Here is a 9,878-nt window from a genome sequence, read left to right on the forward strand (position 1 = left end):
CTAATTAAATTTACCACAAGAGCCAGAGGGCCGCATAAAATATAATTTTCAAAAACAAAATACTTTTCTGACAAAAATATTTTCATAAAAACAATAGTAAAAGATAGCTTCACTTTTAAATGATGTCATGGGAATGGAATGTTACAAGAATAAAGATAAATTATACCAAATATTGATTATATGTTTGTATAAGAATTCTATACTCCAAACTATGTATTAATATCTAAAACTATTCTCTGACGAAAACAAGCCGCGGGCCGCTTTTCTGGATAGTCCTGAGTTAGAGTATACCATACTATATGGTAGAGAGTAAATTATAGTATATTCCGGTCACCGTCCTCGTCGAACCCGTCGCTTGCGACGAAGGGCTCGACGAGCGAATTAACCCACAGACACAGCCCACTGAGTTTCTCGTCGGATCTTCTCAGTGGATCGCGTTTCCAATCCGGTGGTAGATTCTGCGAAGCACTGCTCTTGCCAGGGCCAGTGCTAGCAGCACTCCGGTTTGAGCCCCGTGAGCTCACCTACACGTTAGGGCGAAGCTGAAATAAAAACAGTATATCCTATTTCCATCGTTTTAGAAAGCTGATTCTTTATAGAATGTTACGAGTTTATTACTAATTAAGTTTCAAATTTTTTGCTGACTTATCAAATGTTATGTCAAGAAACCAATCAGATATTATTTTCAAAAAGAAATATTTTGGTGTTGAAATGAACTTATTATATTACTCCGAAATCTAAACAAAAAGTATTATTTAATTTAAGCCGACCTTTACAGACGCTATTTAAGAGTCACATTACCACCGCTACGGAATGTAGTTTTACCACTGAAAAGAATCGTAAATCTTAATTTAATATATAAAAGAACGTTTCAGTACATTAAACCAACTTATGTTATTTAGTTGGCTACTGGTTTATACCATGGTTGATAAAATCAACTCGAGTAATATTCAATTTATTTGAAACAATTATAATATTAAATCAGTTTATATTCCGGAACACTGTATAACAAAGCGCAGCCGCTCATACAATACCGTATTATCTAATAGTTGGCTGCAACTTTAAATACACTATTTATGTTTATGTTTTATAATATGAATACGTATAAATGAATACTCTAACACTAATATTATATAAAAGGTTCATGTATTGTATTTCACTTTCAATGATCGCCCTGTTGCCATGATCGCGGGTAAACTGAAGACCGCAGGTAGAATGTTAGGACTAGAAAAATCTGTTTTTTTATGCTTCGATTCGTGGACGAGCTCACAGCCCACCTGGTGTTAAGTGGTTACTGGAGCGTATAGACATTTACAACGTAAATGCGCCACCCACCTTGAGATATAAGTTCTAAGGTCTCAAGTATAGTTACAATGGCTGTCCCACCCTTCAAGCCGAAACGCATTACTGCTTCACGGCAGAAATAGGCTGAGTGATGGTACCTACCCGTGCGGACTCACAAAAGTCCTACCTCCAGTCATTACGCAAATTATAATTTTATTTTGTCTCCACGCATCAGACAGTAAAATATTCATGTCGTCAATTACGTGTCGCGGTATAAGTCTGCGTGGGTAGTTATTACATAGATTTATTAAACGTTTGTTTGTATTTTTAAACGTCATTTTAAATAAGGATTTTGTTGTAAAAATGTTGTGTTTCGAAATTCAGTTACATCTAAAAGCGGTCAAGAACTCTTTTGCACTAGAATCATTCAAAGTCAATCGAATAAGTGAGATGAGATTATACCCTAATAATATTATGACTTACGTCTACAACTTGCCAAATCCTCTAAAGCTCTAGAAAATATGTACTATCATTGTAGTGCGCGCAAGTATATCATAAAACTCGAAAAATCTTTAAAAATAAAATAATATCTATTATTAGGTATCATCATTATCCTGCGCTTTTCCCAGTCACCTGGGGTCGGCGCAACATGTTTTCTCCTTCCATACTCTTCTATCATATACCATTTCTTCGCTCACTCCCCTCTTACCCATATCGTCTTTCACACAATCTATCCATTTCTTCTTAGGTCTACCTCTTCCTCTATATCCTTCCACATTCATAGTTAACCCTCTCTTACCAACCTCATTTTCATTTCGTCTCATCACATGTCCATACCATCCCAAACGCGCACTCCTCAGCTTCTCTGTCACAGGTGCCACTTTCAGACTTCCTCTAACATATTCATTCCGTATTCTATCCATTTTCGTTACTCCACACATCCATCGCAACATTCGCATCTCTGCTGCATGCAATCGCCTTTAGGTATATGGATTAATTTCAGAATTTTGGTTATGTTCATAAAGCTTATATGGTTGACAGAAGCGTAATTGCTAAAGCATCAAAGTCTCTACCTGTCAGCTGTGAACAGCACCACCATCGAAACAAGTACGTTAATGACTACAACATCCGTTTGCGACGATGGGGTTCAATCGAAATCGTACGACCGTAGACTACATCCACAGCCTTCATTAAAACTTCGAATTTCACAGTACTTTTTTAACACAATTCCTTCAGTCTACTTTGAATAACAAATTTTGGACGAAGTCTGGGTGGTTGTTGGATTCTTTCAGAATATTTTTTAGATTTTGAGTGAACCCTAATTTGGAGCTAATTTATTTTTATTTCTTGTTGGTTTCTATCAATTTTAATACTTTATGAGATAGAACATCTCATGATCATCGGTCTGCATAATGGTTATAGCCACAAAGAGTCAGAATTTTTAAATAATTTACTAATTTGACTTGGTCACGTGGATAAACTGGTTTACACTAATTAAATTTTTAAGTTTTATGATCGAAAATTTGAGTTTAAAACATAACAATACCTTAATATCGCTGCATTTCACCACAAAATCTCCATAACTGTGCATATTTAGTTGACTTATTAGCATGTTTGGTTTATAAAGCTGTTGATGAAACACGCTAATCGATTTTACGTCATTTGCGAAAAAAGAAACAGGCTGAGGCGCTTAGGTAAGCGAATAATTTGAAACGTACTCAAGACGCCAAATTTAATTAGGTATATTCCTGTAGGAAGATCTCCAAATTCACAGAGAAACAAATGTGTAGCTTAATCCAGGATTTAAAACCATTGAGTTAATTATGAAAATTAAAAAGTGACTAGTACTTTGGACTCTGAATTCCTGCATTAATCCGTGATATCTGCACTTTTACACAATAAACTCTAAATACATAGAAGAAATCGAGAAAGAGAAAGAGATAATTAAATAAATAAATATTTTTACTAACGATCACGCCACGTTAACTGGTCCCGTGCTAAGTTCGTAAAGAACTTGTGTTACAGGTACTAGATAACGGAAATAAATGTAAGATTTTATTATACACATACATGTGTTTAATATTTAATATAATATACATCCATAACCCTGGAAAAGACATATATATTTATCATACAAATATCTTCCCTTGGTGGGATTCGAACCCGCGACCCCCTTGTGTAGTGACCATGTCACTTACCACTACACCAGACGGCCCTAGAAACGAGAACAAGAGAGATGTTTTTTTTTAATATTGTCTCAGGCATGTGGTGTTAAGGAAAAAAGAGCTTCAATGTTTTGATAAGATAAAACTACTGAACCTACCTATATATTACCAAATAACATTTTATTTTTCAATTCAGATAATTAACAGTACTTACAACAGTTGTGAATAAGTCATCTACGAACAAAGGCCAAGAAACACAAAAGTCAGTGTTTTTGTTTCAATAAAGTTCAACGTGTTCGTAACCTTATCAAATTTCTATTACCATTCTAATGTTGTTGATGCTCACTGCACTAGATTTATTACGACTCGGAGTTATTAGCACTTCGATCATCGTAATACCATAAACGTTGAGATATACTAATGGCGCATTAAGAGAGCCATAAAGCGATATTTCCACATGAGTTTTTAGACCCGATCTGACCTGCTTCTGTCAATCACAGATCTGGTTTCGTAATGTGAATGAATAAATTCATAGTTATCTTGATCGTTAGCTAAAGAAGTATACGTAAATCTAAAAATTGTTGTAAGTTCAAAGACTCTCTGAAGTTAAGCGTCTACTGAAGTCCCCGGACGTCACTAGGAAACAAAAACTCAATTATCTTGCAATACTGTTTGTCTTGGCCTTGAAAAAGGAAGGCATGATTGTTTTATGGTAGAAATGGGTATATTGGACTTTCGGCAAAGAATAAGGAATACCTCGAGACTAAAACAGTTTCTTCAGCCTTCAAATCAATTATTGTATTCAATTTAAAATACGCCGTTTGATAACTCTAAGCATTTTGCGAGTTAGGCTAATTGGCAGTGTAAATTATTACATGAATATGTATATTGAAATTGTTAATTTTTGGCTTGAAAATTGAGAAAAAACACCCTTTTATTGTAAATAACTCGATAACTCATTTTCTGAAGAAAAAAAAATTCTTACTACAAATTACTTATTCCCGTGTCAACGACTTGACAAGGCCACCCGGAAAAATGTACACGTAACGATATATGTATTATTCTCCCCTATTAAAACTCGTTTTAATTGATTGCGGACTTTCGATTTGAGGTCGTTGATAAGAAAAAAAAATGTATCGTATTTCCGGGTAGGGCAAAAAGAATTAAAGCACTGTCTTGCTCTGTTGTATCAAATATTCATATCTAGCGATTTTTATAAAATAACTGGAAAAACCTATTTTCACAAATGAACCAAATTTTATTTTCAAATCACCGAATGATAAAATTTCAGTTTTATTATCATTTGCAATATGTATCTGATTGAATATAAAAGGTAATTTGAAATGTTCAATGTCAAAATTAGTAACAGGATTGTTACAAAAAAAAAATCAGTATTCCTTAATGTTGTTTATTTTAAAATATCGTTTTTAACATTCCGACTAAAATGAAATTAACTGTTTTATCGTTTATCGTGGAACGACACCTTTAATTCGGTATTTGCGCTTAAACAAAGACCTTTAGTGACAATTCCGAGTACCGCTTGTGGACATTTGCTAATTACATTCAAAGTACTGACTACATTACATGTTGATTATATTATCGTTTGTTATAAATCGATTAATTGGCTTTTAGCACGCGATCTAGGCACGACGTATTTCAATATAAGACAGATTAATATAATTATAGAAGAAAAAAAAATTGATTAGCGACTTTTCTTTTACCTTAATATCGTGTTGAAAATTTAAAGTTTGTCCATTATTATTAAAAAGGTTTCATAAATATTATATAACATAACACGAAAAAATGACATCGGAGAAAATAATAGACTTCTTATCACCAACGGTTTTTTTTTATGATTGAAAGATTACTGCTGGACCGAAGGCCTTTCCAATTTCACCAGGACAGATGGGCGAGCAAATGCTCAGCCAGGAGGGGTGGGATTTTCTAACAACTGCCCGAGCGCCTCCGAAGGAGACCTAACAGGTCAAGAGCAATTGCTTCGCGAATTAATCTACTGCCGGATCCAGCGAGAAGATCCAGCGAGAAACTCAGTGGGCTGATGCATGGGTTAGGTTGCACGTCGACCTCTTTGCCGAGTTCGACGAGTACGGTTACCGAGGTCCCTAAGCCTGCTCCTAGAGCTGAAGGCGTCTAGTGCAAACGTTATTGGATCTGAGGGATCCGTAAGGACGTGTCTAGGGCGTCGACGGTGACTGGCTCCTGCATGATCAGGATTCGGGGAGTAGTCAGCGGCGGCTACGATAAGGCGATTATCATGACGCATAGCCTTATCGAAGTACCGTTCCGACGCTGACTTCATGTATTTCTGGATAGATTCGAGGCCCAGGTCGTCGTGTAGGTCAACGTTCCTCACGAACCACGGAGCTCCGACGGCTAACCTGCAAAAGCGGGATTGTAGAGATTGAAGGGTGTCTATGTGTGTGCGGGCCGCGTGAGCGAACACCACACTCGCGTAAGTCATGACGGGCCTTATGCAAGTTTTGTAAAGTGTCACCTTGTTCCGAAGGGACATTTTACTCCGCTTACAGATCATGGGGTAGAGTCTACCGAGAATAAACGCGGCACGGTCACGGACTGATTTTATATGCGGGCGGAATGTCATCGATGCATCCAGGGTAACGCCCAGGTACTTGACCTTCCTGGCCCAGGGTATGGATTGACTAAAGAGAGTAATCGGGGGTGTGAGATTCCTCCTCCTAATACGGGAGGAAATCCGTGTGGAGCTTCCCCTCTGAAATAGCACCGCAGTACTTTTCGCTGGGTTGATGTCTATGCGCCATTTTCGGAACCACTGTCCTAGGGCTAGGGCTGCGCTCTGAAGCTTCTTCGCGATTAGGGACTTGTTTCTACTGGAATAGTAAACAGTCGTGTCGTCGGCGAATAAAGCTAAATGGGTCGGCGGCGACCGGGGAATATCGTTAACGAATAAGCTAAATAGGAGGGGTGAGAGGACAGAGCCTTGCGGGACTCCAGCTGTGAGAGGTCGTGGGGAGGAGCGGGTTCCCTCGACTCGATATCGAAAAGAGCGGTTCGACAAGAAGTCCCGTATGATGAGCACGAGACTATCCGGCACGCCCATGTTGAATAGTTTGAAAATCAAACCGTTGTGCCAGGAGGACGTATCTAGGGCGTCGACGGTGACTAACAGATGCTGAAGAACTTGTGACCTACTAATATAACTAAGTAGTGTTCATTACCCTCCAAAGACGGAGTAATGTTGGCAGGAGCATAACACAGCAACAATACAACATCTATATTAACTCTTTATAAAGAAGCCATATATCCCGGAAGAGTGAGAGATAATTCATTTTACGAATGTAAGTTAGATTATTAAAAGATTTCATCTGGAAATTTACTAAAGTAAAGAAAAATGATTCGCTCTAGCTAGAGAGTGTATTCTTCTTACTTTTTCGGAATACTCCCAATGGTAGAGATTGGAGAACGTATATATGTATTCCCAAACGTTATATTTCACCGTGCACGGTGAGACAGCATCCATGTTAGGATGCCTAAGGACTTGGATCCATCGGTCGCGTGTTCAGCACGTCAAAGGAATTTAAAAAAAAACTATTTTATGGAACTAATAAAAGTAATATTCACATAACGTCAATTTCAAGATGACATCAACACTGTTTGCTATTGTATGTGTGAATTTGTTACTTTTTTTTTATCATTACCTTTATGTCACAACTCGTTGATGATACAGTAATAACGAAATCTATGAGCAAATCGAGTTCATAGCCCGGTTTTTTTGCTAGGAAACCTCATCTAATGATTCATTAGATGTGTAATACAAATAATCGTTGTTGAGAAACATTTGAGAAAAATATTTGCAATGTTTGTATAAGCACAAAAAAAAGCAAATAACTTAATACTTTCAAATGTTGTGTTATGTCTGACAGGTAAACATTTATAAAACGCCATTAAGATGTTACTAACATTTTTATCACTACATGTAATTTATCAACATAAGAGATTGCGCTAGATCTTCATTATTATTTTAAGAAAGAAGAAGTCTTTCTTTTTCAAGTTACATATATCTGTTATTGTTATTAAGTATTATTTCGTGGTGTTCGAGTGAGAATCGTGTCAGCATAAATGGATTGACTTCTTCTTTGAATCTCAAATTAAATATATGATATAATAGAATAAATTATCGGTAGAAGAGTGGTCACTTTTGACCAACTTGTATCAAACCAAGCAACGGAATTTGCATAAAGATGTTAAAGGCTCCGATAACAACTTAAATACAAGACGTGACAAGATCGGCGACAAACACTTCTTGCATTTTACAAAATGAAATTAGTGACAATACATTATTCCATAATTTCGATAATTTTACACTTTTCTACTTGTTTTTTCTACCTAAACTCCTTAGCCTTGAGAACCTATGTCAGCGTAACCTATCAATCAAGTAGGTGAGCTCACGGGGCTCAAACCTGACGACGTTGCTAACACTAACCTTAGCAAGAGCAGTGCTTCGCAGAATCTACCAACGGATCGGAAACGCGACCCACTGAGAAGATCCGGCAAGAAACTCACTAGGCTGTCTGTGCGTTTCTTTTCAAATATGGGCAAAATCAGGAATGAGTATATCAGGGGAAGTGTGAAAGTAACAACAGATAACGTAGAGACAAAGAAGAATATTACGTGTCAATCAACTTTACATCCTATTATATCAAGTCACAGATATGTTAATATCTTTTAACAAAATTGAGTTATTGTTGACGACAAATTAGATACTTTATACATTTACCTATTCATAAATAATTCGAAATATTTTTTGGATTATCATCTGTATGATCGTTTTATTCGTATGTTATTTGAATTCGGGAGATCATGCTTCCTTTGTTACACTCATATATGTATCATATAGTACCGTATAGTACATATAGTACCGTAAATTTTGAATTGTATATGTTTCAATCGCTTTATTCATCATTAACATAGAACCTCATTCCAATACCGGTTCGTTTCCCGTTAACACAATAATAATAAGCCCGCCCTATATTAAATCTACGTCACATTCGCCCTAGTTATATTTTGTATGATCAGTATAATCAATCTATTAACTTTAAAAAAAACTTACTTATCAGGAAGTGTGAATTAATTAATGGAAGCGACGTTTATTTTCACACATTACCAGCTCCACATTTAGTGAATTCAAATTCTATCTATCGTAAACATAATATAATATCTACTCGCACTTTCTAAAACTTAACAAACATTAAATACAGATTATACTGACAACACACCATACAAACTTAACACGGCAAAATAACTTTTAGATTACGAACTCATTTGAATATTTAAATGAGATTATATGCACATACTTATGAACATTTGTATTATTTAATCCGTATTACGGCGACAAATTCGCGTAAATAAACCTCAAGGTTGTCCCAATCCCAATAGGCCTGCCACAAATAAAAGAAGAATAATAAACAAGACAAGCGCAGAATCTTAATTATATTACGGAAATCCAAATGTGTTCATTAGGTACACCGATAATAAATAAATAAATTTATAAAAGACAAACTCAATTTAACGGAATTCAGACAATAATTACGAGAAACCCAGGCGAAACTATTGTCAATAAAGTAATTAAATTACAATTGTTTCACAAATTTAATGTTATAAACTCACGCGTGCTGTGTTTTGATTAGCAATAAAAACATATTATATTCGAAGAAGAATTAAAAAAATGGTTTTTATTTTCACAAATTCAAAATAATTTGTAAGATTTACCTTGTTCTACGATTACACGAAACAAGAGTCCACAGATAAAATATAACTGTCACGTTTCAATTTCAATAACACATGAAAACTTTTTTTAATAATGGCGGGTTAATTTTGTTTGTTATGGCGGCAAGACATGACATGCGCACACGCCGCCGTACTCGCGCGCGACCACTACTGACTGAATGAAGTTGAAACTTGAAGTGGCCATTCCCTTTACTCGACAGACCTCAGCTGTCACTATGGGCACTCTAGAATAAATCAATGTAAACTTCCGATGATGTATGTGTTCCGGTTGGACTTTCATTGGGTATTGTGTGCTGGTAAAAAGAAATACGGTTTTGTGTTTAACTTTTTAGAATTCGATCATTATCACTTGATCTGAATCCTGATTCATTTCTCGGTAGGTAAACGGCAAATAGAAGGAACTAACGGTAATCCCCATCTAAGGTCTCTTCGGCCGAGCGATGTATGCCGATACTATGATAAAAGTTTCTCAGAGTAAATAATTATCTTTTTAGTACTTTTAATCAAATCAATCATTACCAAAATTTCGAAGGCGAAATAATGGACTACATTTAATAATCATTTTTCGGGCTAAAACATTGTACATTACCTTTATTATACTAGAAAATATTCAACTTTCTACTGCAATATTAATTTCGAATA

General features: G+C 36.0%; 1 protein-coding gene across 1 annotated transcript in view; it reads right to left on the reverse strand.

The window, feature by feature from the left end:
• The window catches only part of spz3 (Spaetzle domain-containing protein 3), a 42,986-nt gene extending 33,547 nt beyond the window's left edge, over positions 1-9,439 (reverse strand). Inside the window, exon 1 of the mRNA XM_028186535.2 lies at positions 9,219-9,439. The gene's annotated coding sequence lies outside the window, so the exon portion shown is untranslated. The remainder of the gene's footprint in view (positions 1-9,218) is intronic.
• Positions 9,440-9,878: the final 439 nt, after the last annotated feature.

This window comes from Bombyx mandarina, chromosome 03 (genome assembly GCF_030267445.1).
Source record: "Bombyx mandarina strain Sakado chromosome 03, ASM3026744v2".
In the NCBI taxonomy this organism is placed as follows: Eukaryota; Metazoa; Arthropoda; class Insecta; order Lepidoptera; family Bombycidae; genus Bombyx; species Bombyx mandarina.